We start from the raw sequence: 13,842 nt of genomic DNA on the forward strand, positions 1-13,842 counted from the left end.
ATAATAGTTAGGGAGAGAATTCCTGTAGTAGATAAACCTGTGAAACCTTTCTATAGGAAATTCGTATTTCATTTTAAACTCTGGCATCAGTTGCTTACATCTATGTCTGCCAATGGTTGTCAAAGTCATAGTAGCTCTGAATCTCTCTCCAGGGCTCAGAATGAGGCCTCTGTGGAATATCATAGACAACTGCACAGAGTTGTGTCAAGGCATTTACAGGTGTCTTCTTTGCTTGGTTGGAAAAGTTCATTGACTTTTGAGATGACATCACAAAAAGGAAGTTTATTGAATTATTAAGCCTTCTATGGTGCTAGGGCTAGTGACTGTATCAAAGCTGTTATTAAAGTATCAAGTCATCAACATGTCACCTTCAAAAACAGAAAATCCTTCAACTCACTGAATGTGCAGATGGTATCTGATCACATCAAGCTTTCATGCACTTGTGCAAACCATACTCTGGAAACTGCCAAGACTTATTTATCTGGAGGAAACTCAATTGCCTCAGCTTTTTCTAACACTAGCACAAAAATAATACTTACAAATGAATACAGTCAGTTTGGAATGTCATTTTGTGGTGTACAAGATGTGTCCAGTATGCATGATTCACAGATTTTATTGGATTTTCTCCTGGATACTGGTGGTTAGATTTTGGAGGATAGGAGATACCCTTTAAAAATAACATATAATTATACAAAGGGATGTCTGATGACCTTTTTAGGCACACAAATAATTCAAAGGTGCTACAACAGCCACATGCTGACCTGCAATACGATTAAGTATGTTATTGACATCTTGAAGATGTACTGCAAAATGACATTTCAAAATGACTATTTATTTGCAAGTATCATTTATTTGCTGGTGTCAGAAAAAGCTGAGGCAATTGAAATTCCTCCAGATAAATAAATCATGGCAGTTTCCAGAGTACAGTGCACACAAGTCCATGAAAGCCTGATGTGATTACCTAGCACCTGTACATTCAGTGAGTGGAAGAATTTCCTGTTTATGAAGGTGGTATGTTGATAACTTGATATCTTAATAATAACTTGGATGCAGTCATTAGCCCTGGCACCACAGAAAGTGTACTAATTTCCAGAATAGTAGTCATGAATACCTCTGCTGTTACGTTTATTCTTTCTTAAATGAAAGACATATTATTTAATCAATTTTATAAATAGAAGAAAACAAGGTCCATTTTGTCTGCTCAAAAACTTACCTGTCCTTCTTTGAATTTGGTAGATTTGTCAAATTTATACAGATAACGTAGTCCAGTGTCTCCTCTTTCTCCATAAATACAAAGGTAAATGGGAAGATAAGAATCCAATTTCTCCAACTGTCCAGTGTGAATACAAACTTGGTATTTTACCACTGTGAAATGCAACACAAGATTTATTAAATAAACACAGAGAAATTCTGGAGAAACTCAGCCGTTCTGGAAGCATCATTGGAGAGAAATAGAGTTATCATTTTGAGTCCAATGGGACTTCTTCAATTTGGAACTACACACCGAAGAATACAGGGGATTTAGGAAGGACATAAAGAAGAGATATAGGGGTGCCTCTGTTAATTAATTATAGCATTAGCACAATAGAGAATGATGATCTTATTTTGGGATATCAGGATACAGAAACTGTTCAGACAGAGATGAGAGTAGATAAAAGAATTAAATCAAATGTGGGAATGGTGTGTGGATGCCCCAACAGTAATCACAATAGAAGAAAGGAAATAGTCAGAAAGACACAATGATAATCATAGGGGATTTTAATCTGTATATAATAAAAATATCAGATGTGAAGATACAGCCCAGACAAATAGAATCACATACGATCCATATTGAAAACAACCAATACTGGAGATCACAGCAGGTCAGACAGCATCCATGGAGAAAGACATCTCATGTCTAGATGACTCTTCATCAGAGCTAAAATGAAATGTGGAAGGCATAGCATATTATCTGCTCACAAGTTAGCCTAGATGATGATTTCATAGAATATTTCTGGAATAATTTTTTCGAACACCATGTTCTGGAGCCAGTGGACAAGCTAAACATGAACAGGTAATAGGTAATGAGATAAGATTGATGAAGGCACCCCTCAAAAGCAGTGACCACAATCTGATCCAATTTTATATGGAGAGAGTGACGGATGGTTCTATGACTATTTTATTAAACTTAAATAAGGGCAATTATGAGAGAATGAAAACAAAGCTTGCTAAAGTGAACTGGTAAATTAGGTTGGATAGACATATATTAACAGACATTGAAGAGGACATTTCAGAATACACAGAATAGACAAGTAACATTCCAAGTTGTGGTTAAATAGAAAGATTTATGATAGCATCAAATTTAAAGAAAAAAATTACATATAATTATACAAAAAAGAGAAGATTAGATTAGATTTACAGTGTGGAAACAGGCCCTTCGGCCCAACAAGTCCACACCGACCCGCCGAAGCGCAACCCACCCATACCCCTACACCTACACCTACCCCTTACCTAACACTACGGGCAATTTAGCTTGGCCAATTCACCTGATCCGCACATCTTTGGACTGTGGGAGGAAACCGGAGCACCCGGAGGAAACCCACGCAGACACGGGGAGAACGTGCAAACTCCACACAGTCAGTCGCCTGAGTCGGGAATTGAACCCGGGTCTACAGGCGCTGTGAGGCAGCAGTGCTAACCACTGTGCCACCGTGCCGCCCACATTAGACTTAATGAAGTGATAACTTAAGTGATATTATTGCAAGACTTGAAATCTAGAAATTCAGTTAAGGTTCTGGGGTCCTGGGTTTGAATCCTGCCAGAATGCAGATGCTAGATATGAATTCAATAAACATCTGAAATTAAGAATCTATTGATGACCATGAAGGCACTGCCGAATGTCAGAAAAACCCAGCTGACTCACTAATGTCCTTTAGAGAAGGAAATCTGCCATCCTCCTCTGGACTGGCCTCCATGTGGCTCCAGACCCACAGGAATGTGGTTGACTCTCATCTATCCTTTGAAATGGCTACTCAGGAGTATAAATTGCTATAAAGTTTCAACAAAGAAATGAAATCAGATGGACCACCTGGCATCAATCTAAGCACCAGAAATGACAATGTCAAAAACAGTCCTGTCGACCCAGCAAAGCCCTCTTGACAACATTAGGGTTAGTGCCAAAAGTAAGAGAGCTTTCTTACAGATCAGTCAAGTAACAGCCTGACACAGTCATACTCCTGGAATCATACTTTATAGACAATGTCTCAGACACCACCATCACCATCCATGGATGTATCCTATCCCTAAAACCAGGGCAGACCCAGTCGAGGTTGCATTATAGTATTATATAGTCAGGAGTAAGTCCTCAACATTGACACTGGATCCTCTGACATTTCATAGCATCAGGTAAAACATTGGTAAGGAAATCTTGTGCTGATTATCACTTACCATTTTCCCTCAGCTGATGAATCAGTACTTCTCCACTGAACAAGTACTGAAGGTGGCATGGGCACTCGTACTCTGGGCGGGGGATTTCAATATCCAGCAATAAGTGCTCACAACAGCAGCACTACTGATCTATGGGTTCTAAAATACATAACAGCAGGACTGATCTGCATTGGGAGTGAGACAAATAACAAAAGGGAAAAACAAAGTTGATCTCATCTTCATCAATCTGTCTGCTGTAGATGCACCTGTCCATGACAGTATTGGTAATAGTCTCATGAATAGCTTACCTCCTGAGTTCTCAAAGCCTGCTCATTATGAGTCTGAAGGATACTCCCCATGTGTCTGGCTGAGTACAGCTTCAATAACACTCAAGAGACTTGACACCATTTGCGATAAAGTAGCCTGCTTCATTGGCACCATATTCACAAACAATAAACTGATGCTATGTTACAGCAGTGTGGACTATCTATAAGATGCTTTTCAACCTGGGGACAGCATGATGGGACAGTGGTTGGCACGGCTGCGTCACAGCACCAGGGACCCGGGTTCAATTCCAGCCTTGGAGTTTACACATTTTCCCTGTGTCTGCGTGGGTTTCCTCCGGATGCTCTGGTTCCCTCCCACAAACCAAAAGATGCATAGTTTAGGTGAATTGAATGTGCTAAATTGCCCATAGTGTTCAGGAATGTATAGGTTAGGTGCATGAGTTAGGGATAAATGTAGGGGAATGGGTCTGGGTGGGATATTCTTTGGAGAGGCAGAGTGGACTTGTTGGTCTAAACGGCTTGTTTCTACACTGTAGGGATTCTAATTCTCAATTTGCCAAAGACCCTTACAGCACACCTTCCAAATCTAAACCACATCCATTTGGAAGGACAATAGCAGCAGATATGTGGGAATACCACCTCCCAGCCACTTACCATCTTAGCTGGAAAATATATGCACCATTGCTGGGGTAAAATCTTGAAACCCCTTCCCAAATAGAATTATTAGTCGACCTACAGCAAATGGACTGCAGCACTCCAAGACTGCACCACCTTCTCAAGGGCAACTAGGCATCGCCAATAAAAGTTGGCTGGCCAGCAATGCCCATGTCCCACCAGTGAAGTAAAAAGAAACATAGGTGGCAGATCAGAAGACCGGAGGGAATGTGACAACTAAAAAAGAATGGTTAATAAACTCATAAGGAAGGAAAAAATAAAAATCTAGCCATAAGTATAAAAATAGATAGAAAGAGTTTCTATATATATTTAAAACAGAAAAGTTAACAAACTAAATATTGGTGCTATGTATACAATCAGTGAAGAGTACTGATAATGGAAATTTAAAAAGACAGAATCGTACAAAACAGAAACAAATCCTTTGTTCCAACCAGTCCATGTCAACCATAATCACAAACTAAACCAGTCCTCTCTGCCTGTAGTTGGTCCATATCACTCCAAACATTTCTCATTCATGTACTTATCCAAATAAGACCATCAGACCATAAGACATAGGAGTGGAAGTAAAGCCATTCGGCCCATCGGAGTCCACTCCGCCATTCGATCATGGCTGATGGGCATTTCAACTCCACTTACCCGCATTCTACCCGTAGCCCTTAATTCCTTAAAATATTTTGCATCAGACTTCACTAATCAGAATACAAGAAATATCCCAGAAGCAGCTACAAATCAAGAAATGGAATGGAGAGAGGAATTCAGAAAAATTACAATCATATTGAAGTAGTACTGAGTATATTATTGGAGTTATGGGCTGACAAGTACCAGGACCTGATGAATTTCATCTGAGGGATTTAAACGAAGTGGCAAGTGACACACTTAATGAAGGAACAAATTACTGCAGATGCTGGAATCTGTACTGAAAATGATAAATGTTGGAGATCATAATGGGTCAGTCATGGAGTGATAACGTTTTGAGTCAAGATGAAGAGTCACCTAGAATCAAAACATTAGATTGCTCTCCATGGTTGCTGGCTGACCCACTGTGATCTCCAGCGTTTGTTGTTTTCGACACAGTTAATGAATTGGTTTTAGTTTTCTAAAAATCCCTAGCTGTGGGAAGGTCCTGTTAGATTGGAAGGTGGTCAATTTAAAACCTTTATTCCGAAAGGGAGCAAGCTATAATACAAAGAACTACAGGCCAGTTAGGTTAACATCTGTCGTAAGGAAAATGTTAGAAATAATTATTAAAGAAGTCTTGCAGAGCACTTAGTTCAAGGTTCTCAATCAGGCAGAGTCAACATAGCTTTGTGAAAGAAAAATCAAGTTTAGCCAATCTATTAGAGTCCTTTGAGGAAATAATGTGTTATTGATAGAGGGGGACCAGTTGATGTACTGTATTTGGATTTACTGAAGGCATTTGATAAAGTGCAGAAAATAAATCTTGTTCTGTGGAATGAGTGCTAATCTCATAGAAACATCTAAAATTCTAAAATGACTAGATAGGATACATGCAGGGAAGATGCTTCTAATGATTGGGGAGTCTTCCGATAATCAGGACTGATGAAAGGTTCCGACCTGAAATATGACTCCCCTTATTCTCTGACGTTGCTCAACCTGCTGTGCTTTTTCCACTTCAACTCTCTGTCCACTCTGACTGTCCAGCATCTGCAGTTCTCATGATCTCCAAGGATATGGGGTAGGTCATTTCGGACCAAGATATGGAGAAATTCCTTCATCCAAAGAGTGGTGATCCTGTGGAATTCTCTGTCACAGAAAGCAATTGAATGTTTTTAAAAATGAGTTACATATAGTTCTTGGGTCTAAAGAGATCAAAGGGTACGGGAGAAAGCAGGAACAGGGTACTATGTTGGACCATTAGCCACAATCATATTGATGGTGGAACAGGTTATAAGAGCTGACTAGTCTATTCTTGCTCCTGACATTTAATATTTGTATCTCAGTGGTAGCAGATCGACTGGCTAACAGAATGCAGAGAATAGACATAAAATGGAATGTTTTCAGAAAGGCAAGATCTAACATGTGGCATGCAACAAGGAGCAATGCTCAGGCTTCATCTGTTTTATATAAATAACCCGGATGAAAGGATGGATGGAAAGCATAGGTCTTTTTCAAATTGACAAGATGTAATAAGTGACATGCTACAGGGGACAGTAGTGGTGACTTGGATGAAAGGATGGATTTAGAGTATGGTTGTCAAATTTGGTGATGACACAAAACCAAGTAGGAAAGTTGTGTAAAGGAAAGAAGAAGGGTACAAAAAGATAGCAATAGATGAAGCGAGTAGTCAAAGATCTGGCAAATGGAGCATAATGTGGGGAAATTGTCAATTGTGGAAGAAAGAATTTCAAATAAACATATTAGCTAAATGGTGAGATATTGCAGACCACTCTGTGATCAAGTGTTTGAATCACAAAATGCTAATATGCAGCTACAGCAAGTAATGAAAAAAGCTAATGTAATGGCATAATTTATTGTAAGGAGAATTGAATGTAATAGGTAGGGACAATATGCCATAGAAAGGTTTAGAGATTGGATAAGAACATGACAGATGGAAGTTAATGTTGAAAACTGAGAGGTTATCCACATTGGTAGAAGAACAGATATATATAGTATTTCTTATGTGGTGAAAGTGTGAGTTTAGAAAGTGTAGATTGCAAAGAGACTTTGTCAATAAGTCACTGGAAGCCAACAGGCAGGTCAAAATTATTAGGACAGTTAATGGAATGTTAAACTTTATCATAAGGCAATTTGAGAACAGAAGTAGTAAGGTCTTGTTTCAATTTTATAGAATATTGGTTAGACTGCACCTGGAGTATCGTGCATGGTTTTTGTCGCCTTACCTTAGGAAATATGTTATTGTCATAGAAAGAGTGCAATGAACATTCACCAGACTTGTTCACAAGATGGTGCCATTATCCTATGAAGATCTCATGCTGGGCCTATACTCTCAAGAGTTTTAAAAAATGAGAGGTGATCCATTGGAACCTACAAAATACTTAAAGGGATAGACAGAGAAGATGCAGGTGTAATAATTCTCCTGATTAGGAAGTCTAGACCAGGAGACACAATTAAAAACAAGGAAAATGCTATTCAAGACTGAGCTGAAGAGAATTTGTATTACTCAAATTATCATAGAGATCTACAGCAGAGAAAAAAGCAGTTTGGCCCAGTCCAAGCTGGTCAAAAACAACCACCTAACTATTCTAATGCCATTTTCCAGGACTTGTCCTATAGTCTTCTGTGCTTTAATATCACAGGTGCACATCTAAATACTTTGTAAATGTTATAAGGGTTTCAGCCTCTGCCACCCTTACATGCAGTAGTTCCAGATTCCCATCTCTTTTAGGTGAACAAGATTTTTCTCATATTCTTGTAGGCCTTCTGTCCCTTCTATTAAATCTATGCACCTGATCATTGGTCCCTCCATCAAGGGGAAAAGTTTATTCCTGTCTACCCTATCTATACTTCACAATTTTATACATCCCTATAATGTGGATTCCAGAACTGCACACAATTCTCTAAATGTGGTCTAACCAACATTTTATAAAGCTATAACATAACCTCCCTAGTTGTAAACTCTATGCATTGACTCATAAATTAAGCATATTATATGCCTTTTAAACCATTTTATCCACCTGTTCTGATATCTCAAGTGTACATGCACACTAAGATCCCTCCAATTCTCAGTGCCTCCCAGGGTCCCACCATTCAACATGTATTATCTAGCCTTGTTTGTCTGACCTAAGTGCCCAAGTTGTGAATTGTTGAAAATCTACCGTAGAGGGCTATGGAAGCTTAGACTTTGAGACATTAAACGGAGATTGGTAACTTTTTATTATTAATGGTATAAAAGGGTTAATAGGATAGTGCAGGTTAGAGGGATTGACATGTTTGATCATCCATGATTGAGTTGAATGGTGAAGCAGAATTAACTGGCGGAATGGTCTTTTGTTCCTACGCTCTTATTACCAGGGCACTGGTGAGACCAAATCTGAAGTACAGTGCGTAGTACTGGCTACCTTTTTAAGGTCTGAAGTGCTTTTAAAGCAGTTACAAGAAGACCTACCCAATTTATACCTGGAATCAGCATTGGTTGGACAACTGGAATTTAGAAGAGTGAGAGATGACTTAATTGAAACCTGCAAAATCCTGAGGGATCTTGACAAAGGTTGATATGGAGGTGGATGTTTCATTGTATGGAAGAATCTAGAGCAGAAGCTGGGGCGAAGGGAGAAGATAAGAAGTTAACAATAGATATGGACAGAGCCCAAAGAGAGAGAAGGACAGTTGGACAGACAAAGAAGTCGATAGCAATCTGACTGGGAGGGTGAATAGCTGTTAATAGAGACAATTAGTGACTAACAAAAGCAAGTGTGTAATGACAGACTATGTAATAACAAGGCTTGGTATATGGGGTAGGGGATGGGACATGAAGGAGTTCAGGCCCTAAAATTATTGAATTTGATATTGATTCCAGAGCACTGCAGGGTCCCCAAGTGAAAAATGAGGTGTTGTTCTTCCAGCTTGTGCAGAGCTTCTCTGGAGCACTGCAGCAAGCCAGAGACAGAGATGTTGGCCAGGGAACTTTAACACACTGATGAAGGGCTTTTGCCCGAAATGTCGATTTTGCTACACTTTGAATGCTGCCTTAACTGCTGTGCTCTTCCAGCACCACTAATCCAGAATCTGGTTTCCAGCATCTGCAGTCATTGTTTTTACCACTTTAACACACTACCCTTTTCTTTGGCCAACATCTCTGTCCCAGGCTTGCTGCAGTGCTCCAGCGAAGCTCAGTTAAAGCTGTAAGAACAATACCTCATTTTCAGCTTGGGAACCTACAGCCCTCCAGATTTAACATTTGAGTTCAATAATTTTAGAGCCTGAACTCTCCTATGTCCCAGCCCCCTACCCCCACACACCAGACCTTATATTCACATAGTTTGCCATTACACTACCTTTGCTAGCCACTAACTGTCTACATTAAAAGCTATTCACCCTCTCAGCCAGATTGCTGTTGACTCCTTTGTCCAACCGTTCTTTTCTCTTTGGGCTGTATCCATACTTACTCCTTACCTCCTCCCCCACTCCATCTTTTGCATATAAACCGACAGTTTCCTAGGTACCATCTGTTCGGAGGAAGGGCCACCGGATCCGCAACACTAACTTTGATTTCCTTTCACAGATGCTGCCAGACCTGCTGAGCTTTTCCAGCAACTTCTGTTTTTGTTTGTGAATGTTTTACCTTCCTTTTGTAAAACTGGCCACTACAGAATTGCCAACTTCTCAGATGTAGTTAACTTGCATTTCTAAGCTTGAAGAATATGCTATACAGCCTGCTTATTAAAGGAAATAACCTAAAGAAAAAATTTAGATATAGTCCAGACAGAAACTTCAAGAAAAAAAACTATGGTAATAATAGGTTTGGAATCCAACAGTATTTAGAACGTCATGTTACTTGAATCACGATTTCCTGATATGAGATCATTTTACAGATGCAAATAGTGAAGTTGTCCTTCACTAAAGTAAGTCTAGATGTGCAGCTAGAGAAAGTGCAGCCAAAGGAAGCAACCATTTCTCGGGTTGAGAGGATCTCTTATTTAGTTCATTGTGCATTGTGCATGAGAGACGATAGATTAATATGTTAACATATGTGGCTACATCCATGTAGCAATAGAAAACAAGTTCAATGGTATGAGAAAATGTGCTAGAGCTGTTTTGAGAACAGCAAGTAAATGGTCTAACAGAATGAAAGTGAATCATATTTTAGGTTTTATTATGACAAGATTTTAATGATGGCAGACATATAGCAATTAAGCATTCATGAGTAACCTGCTGAAATATATTCATTAGATGAGTATTTCATTCCACCACAGCACAGACCATGCTGGACTACAGATCAGATTCATGCAGTGTATGTGAGATACCCCAGCAGTAACTATCATGCCTTTATTTTGTTGCAGTCATCTATGCCAGGACAAGTTCTAAAAGATTAGTTCCTATTCATCAAACATGTTGGAAATTGGCTTTTGCTGTCAGATATTTCAGTTATTGGAAAGATTTACAAAGTCTATATACCCAACAGGTTATTTTTACGGGGTCTTAATGCTTTATTTTGTGGTACCCTGCTGCCACAACGGAGATGCGCTTCCTGTGGACTGATATGATTGCTCCACCCACAACTGGACTTTCTGCCCTTCCCATTAAGGATGGTTCAGTTTTTTTCTACTGTTACTTTCTAATTTCCCTTAAAGATATTTTCATCAACAATCCCTCTAGTGTAAGACCTAAAACTTCTTTTATTAAGGTAAGACATGGGAGCAGAATTTATTCTGCAATTCAATCAAATCATGGCTGATGAAGACATAACCCAAAACACACACATCATTCAAGAACTCTGTTTAACAATAAAAAAAATCCGAGTTTTGTATTTGAATAGAAAAGATCAGAGTAGATGTGTGTGATGGCATTATTAGTTGCAAGTATGAGTCTTTATACTATTATAATGTGCTCAACATTTAAACTCACATTTCACTGAAGCACAGCTGTAGGGAGTTCAGAAAGTTTTAAAAGAGATTTTAAAGCTATTGCAGCCTCCCATTAAAATAATCCTTCCTAATTTCCCAACCAACTAGTGGCTGCAGATGTGATTTAGGAATGAATAATGGAATTTCAAATCTAGTAGATAAAGTAACATTCCAATGTTGCAGGTTGAAGGGGTTGGTGTTAGCAATAAGAAAATTGGAAGTGTCAAAATTGAATCCACAAGCTCTCAGGCTTCTGATCATGTCATTAATACTGCCCTGGATATGCTACTGAGAAGAAAAATATCTTTTCCAAAGTAAATGAAGGAAGAAACCATAAGCTGAAACACAGATGGCAGGGGTGTTGCAGAGAATGCCAGAAACCGGAGTGTAATGGCTTGCTCTGAATTCTTTATAAGATGCATTTCATTAATCAATCCGGATAAGGAAAGATGAATATAATGACAAATGACTTTTAGTACTCATCATCCTATTCCATTCTCTGCAATCTCATCTCAATAACTCCTCACACCTACTTGCCTGTCCATCAATTCTTCTCTTTCAATAGACTTCCTCACACTGCAATCTAACAATTCAACACTGCCACTCGTCATCATCTTCACATAGTTTCATGTATCTTCCCCATGACTGTCATCCTCAGCAATCTACTGGGTAAAACGGTAAAAGGATAAAACGATTTTGTTTAGAGAATTCTGTAGACATCATGTGAAAAAGGAGCAAACCAGAGGAAGCCTACCCATAGACTGGACAGTTAAAAGCTGCAGCATTGTGTTTATGTGTAGCCAGCTCATTCTTTCTTTCTTCTTCAGATTTTCTTTCTGGAAGTGAAGAGTTACAGTAGATTGCACACCACAGATGACCACTTGGTAAATAAATATTAACTACAAAAATGCAGGATTAAATACTGATCCTTTTCATAACTATTACGTTTGGTTAATATGCACTTGTTTCAGGCAAAACATTCTTGCTTTGCAGAAATTTCAGTTTTATTAATTAACTTCAATTGAAATCATTGAAGGTTTCACATTCTTGGCTATCACAAATGGATAGATGTGAAATTCCTTGCTACCGTGACACAATTAAATAAAAGCCATCCGCAAATTAATAACCATTGCAATTACAGAATTAATATATAGAATCACTGCAGCATGGAAACAGGCCCTCCGGCCCAACAAATCCACATCAACCCTCTGAAAAGTAGCCCACCTAGACCCATTCCCCAACATTTAGCACAGACTTAATACACCTGACCTACACATCCCTGAGTACTATGGACAATTTAGCATGGCCAATTCTTCTAACCTGCATATTTTTGGATTGAGGAAGGGAACTGGAGCATCTGAAAGAAACCCATGCAGATACAGGGAGAATGTGCAAACTCCACATAGACAGTAGTCCGAGGAAGGATTCGAACCCGGGTCTCTAGCGCTGTGAGGCAACAGTGCTAACTACTGAGCCACCATGCTGCTCTTATTATAAACATAACAATAACTTGCAACTTTTCTTTTTAATCTTGCTAAGACAAATATTTATTTATGTATTCCATCTTTCCAGACTTTCAATTGTGCAGCTGCAGCTACTGAAGATGACTAATGACAAATCCTCAAATGAACAAATTTCTTTACAGGGTGCACTGCAACAGAACTGCTACAGAGTGCATTCCAGGTCAGATAATCTCAAGTCAGTGAGCCCATTAGTCAGATATTTGGGTTTTTACCAAGTGCTCCAGACTTCACCACTGAGTAAGAGTAGATGTCAGTTACAAGCTTCTATGTTGGATTACACACATTTCTCCAAGCTTATCTCAGCTAAGAGCCCCGTCTCTTCAAAAGGAGAATACAATGGGGAAATGAGAAAGTACATCAACAATTAGTGTAAGCTACACGTAATCACATCACGACTGTACACAGTACAATGGCACAGGTCATCTCTGTCCTGTCTCACCAGAAGTGCAGGTCCAACAGAGGTGGCAGCATTATGGTATTCAGTCAGGAAGGAATTTAATAAAGAGTCTTTAACATTAAATTTGAAGTCTCACAGTATCGGGTCAAACATGGGCAAGGAAATCTCCTGTTTAATATCACATACTATTCTCGTACCTCCCAAAAAAAACCCAATCTCTCTATGGGAAAATCAATGCTCCTTCATGTTGAGGAGCACTTGCAGGAAACAGGGGTAGCAAGTGCATAGAATGGATGCTCTCCACGAATTATGGTTGGGTAGAACCAATATTGACTGAGCTGGCTGAGCCCTAAAGGATATTGTATAGGGAAAATATACATGACGTCATCCTCAATCTGCCTGCTACAGGTGCATCTGTCCATTACTGTATCAATAAAAGTGATCACCAGGGAATCTTAAAATTGAGGTCTCAACCTGATGAATCCAAAATAAAAGGACTACATGCATTCCAAATAGTATAAGCAACAACTAGTTAGATAGAGCTAAACAACTCCACAATTGATGGACTAGATCTAAATTCTGCAGTCCCTGCTCATTCAGACATGAATCGTGGGAGAAAGTGAGGACTGCAAATGCTGGAGATCAATCAAAACGTGTGGTGTTGGAAAAGCACAGTTGGTCAGGCAGCACCCGAGCAGCAGGAAAGTCAACGTTTCGAGCATAAGCTATTCATCAGGAATGTCACTAGTCACGAATAGTAGAAGACAATTGAACAATTTACTGGAGGAGAAGGTTCCACGAATGTCTCCATGTGAACTATATTCATTCTATGTGAAATCAAGAAATGGCTGGAAGCAATGAATACTAAAGAAGATGTTGTCCCAGACAAATTTGACAATATTACCAAAGACTCGTGCTCCAGAACCTGCAGCACCCTAGCCAAGCTGTTCTTGCACAGCTACAACCCTGGGATCTACCTGATAATGTTGAAAATTGCCCAGGTATGTCCA

The sequence above is a fragment of the Hemiscyllium ocellatum genome, chromosome 4 (assembly GCF_020745735.1).
Source record: "Hemiscyllium ocellatum isolate sHemOce1 chromosome 4, sHemOce1.pat.X.cur, whole genome shotgun sequence".
In the NCBI taxonomy this organism is placed as follows: Eukaryota; Metazoa; Chordata; class Chondrichthyes; order Orectolobiformes; family Hemiscylliidae; genus Hemiscyllium; species Hemiscyllium ocellatum.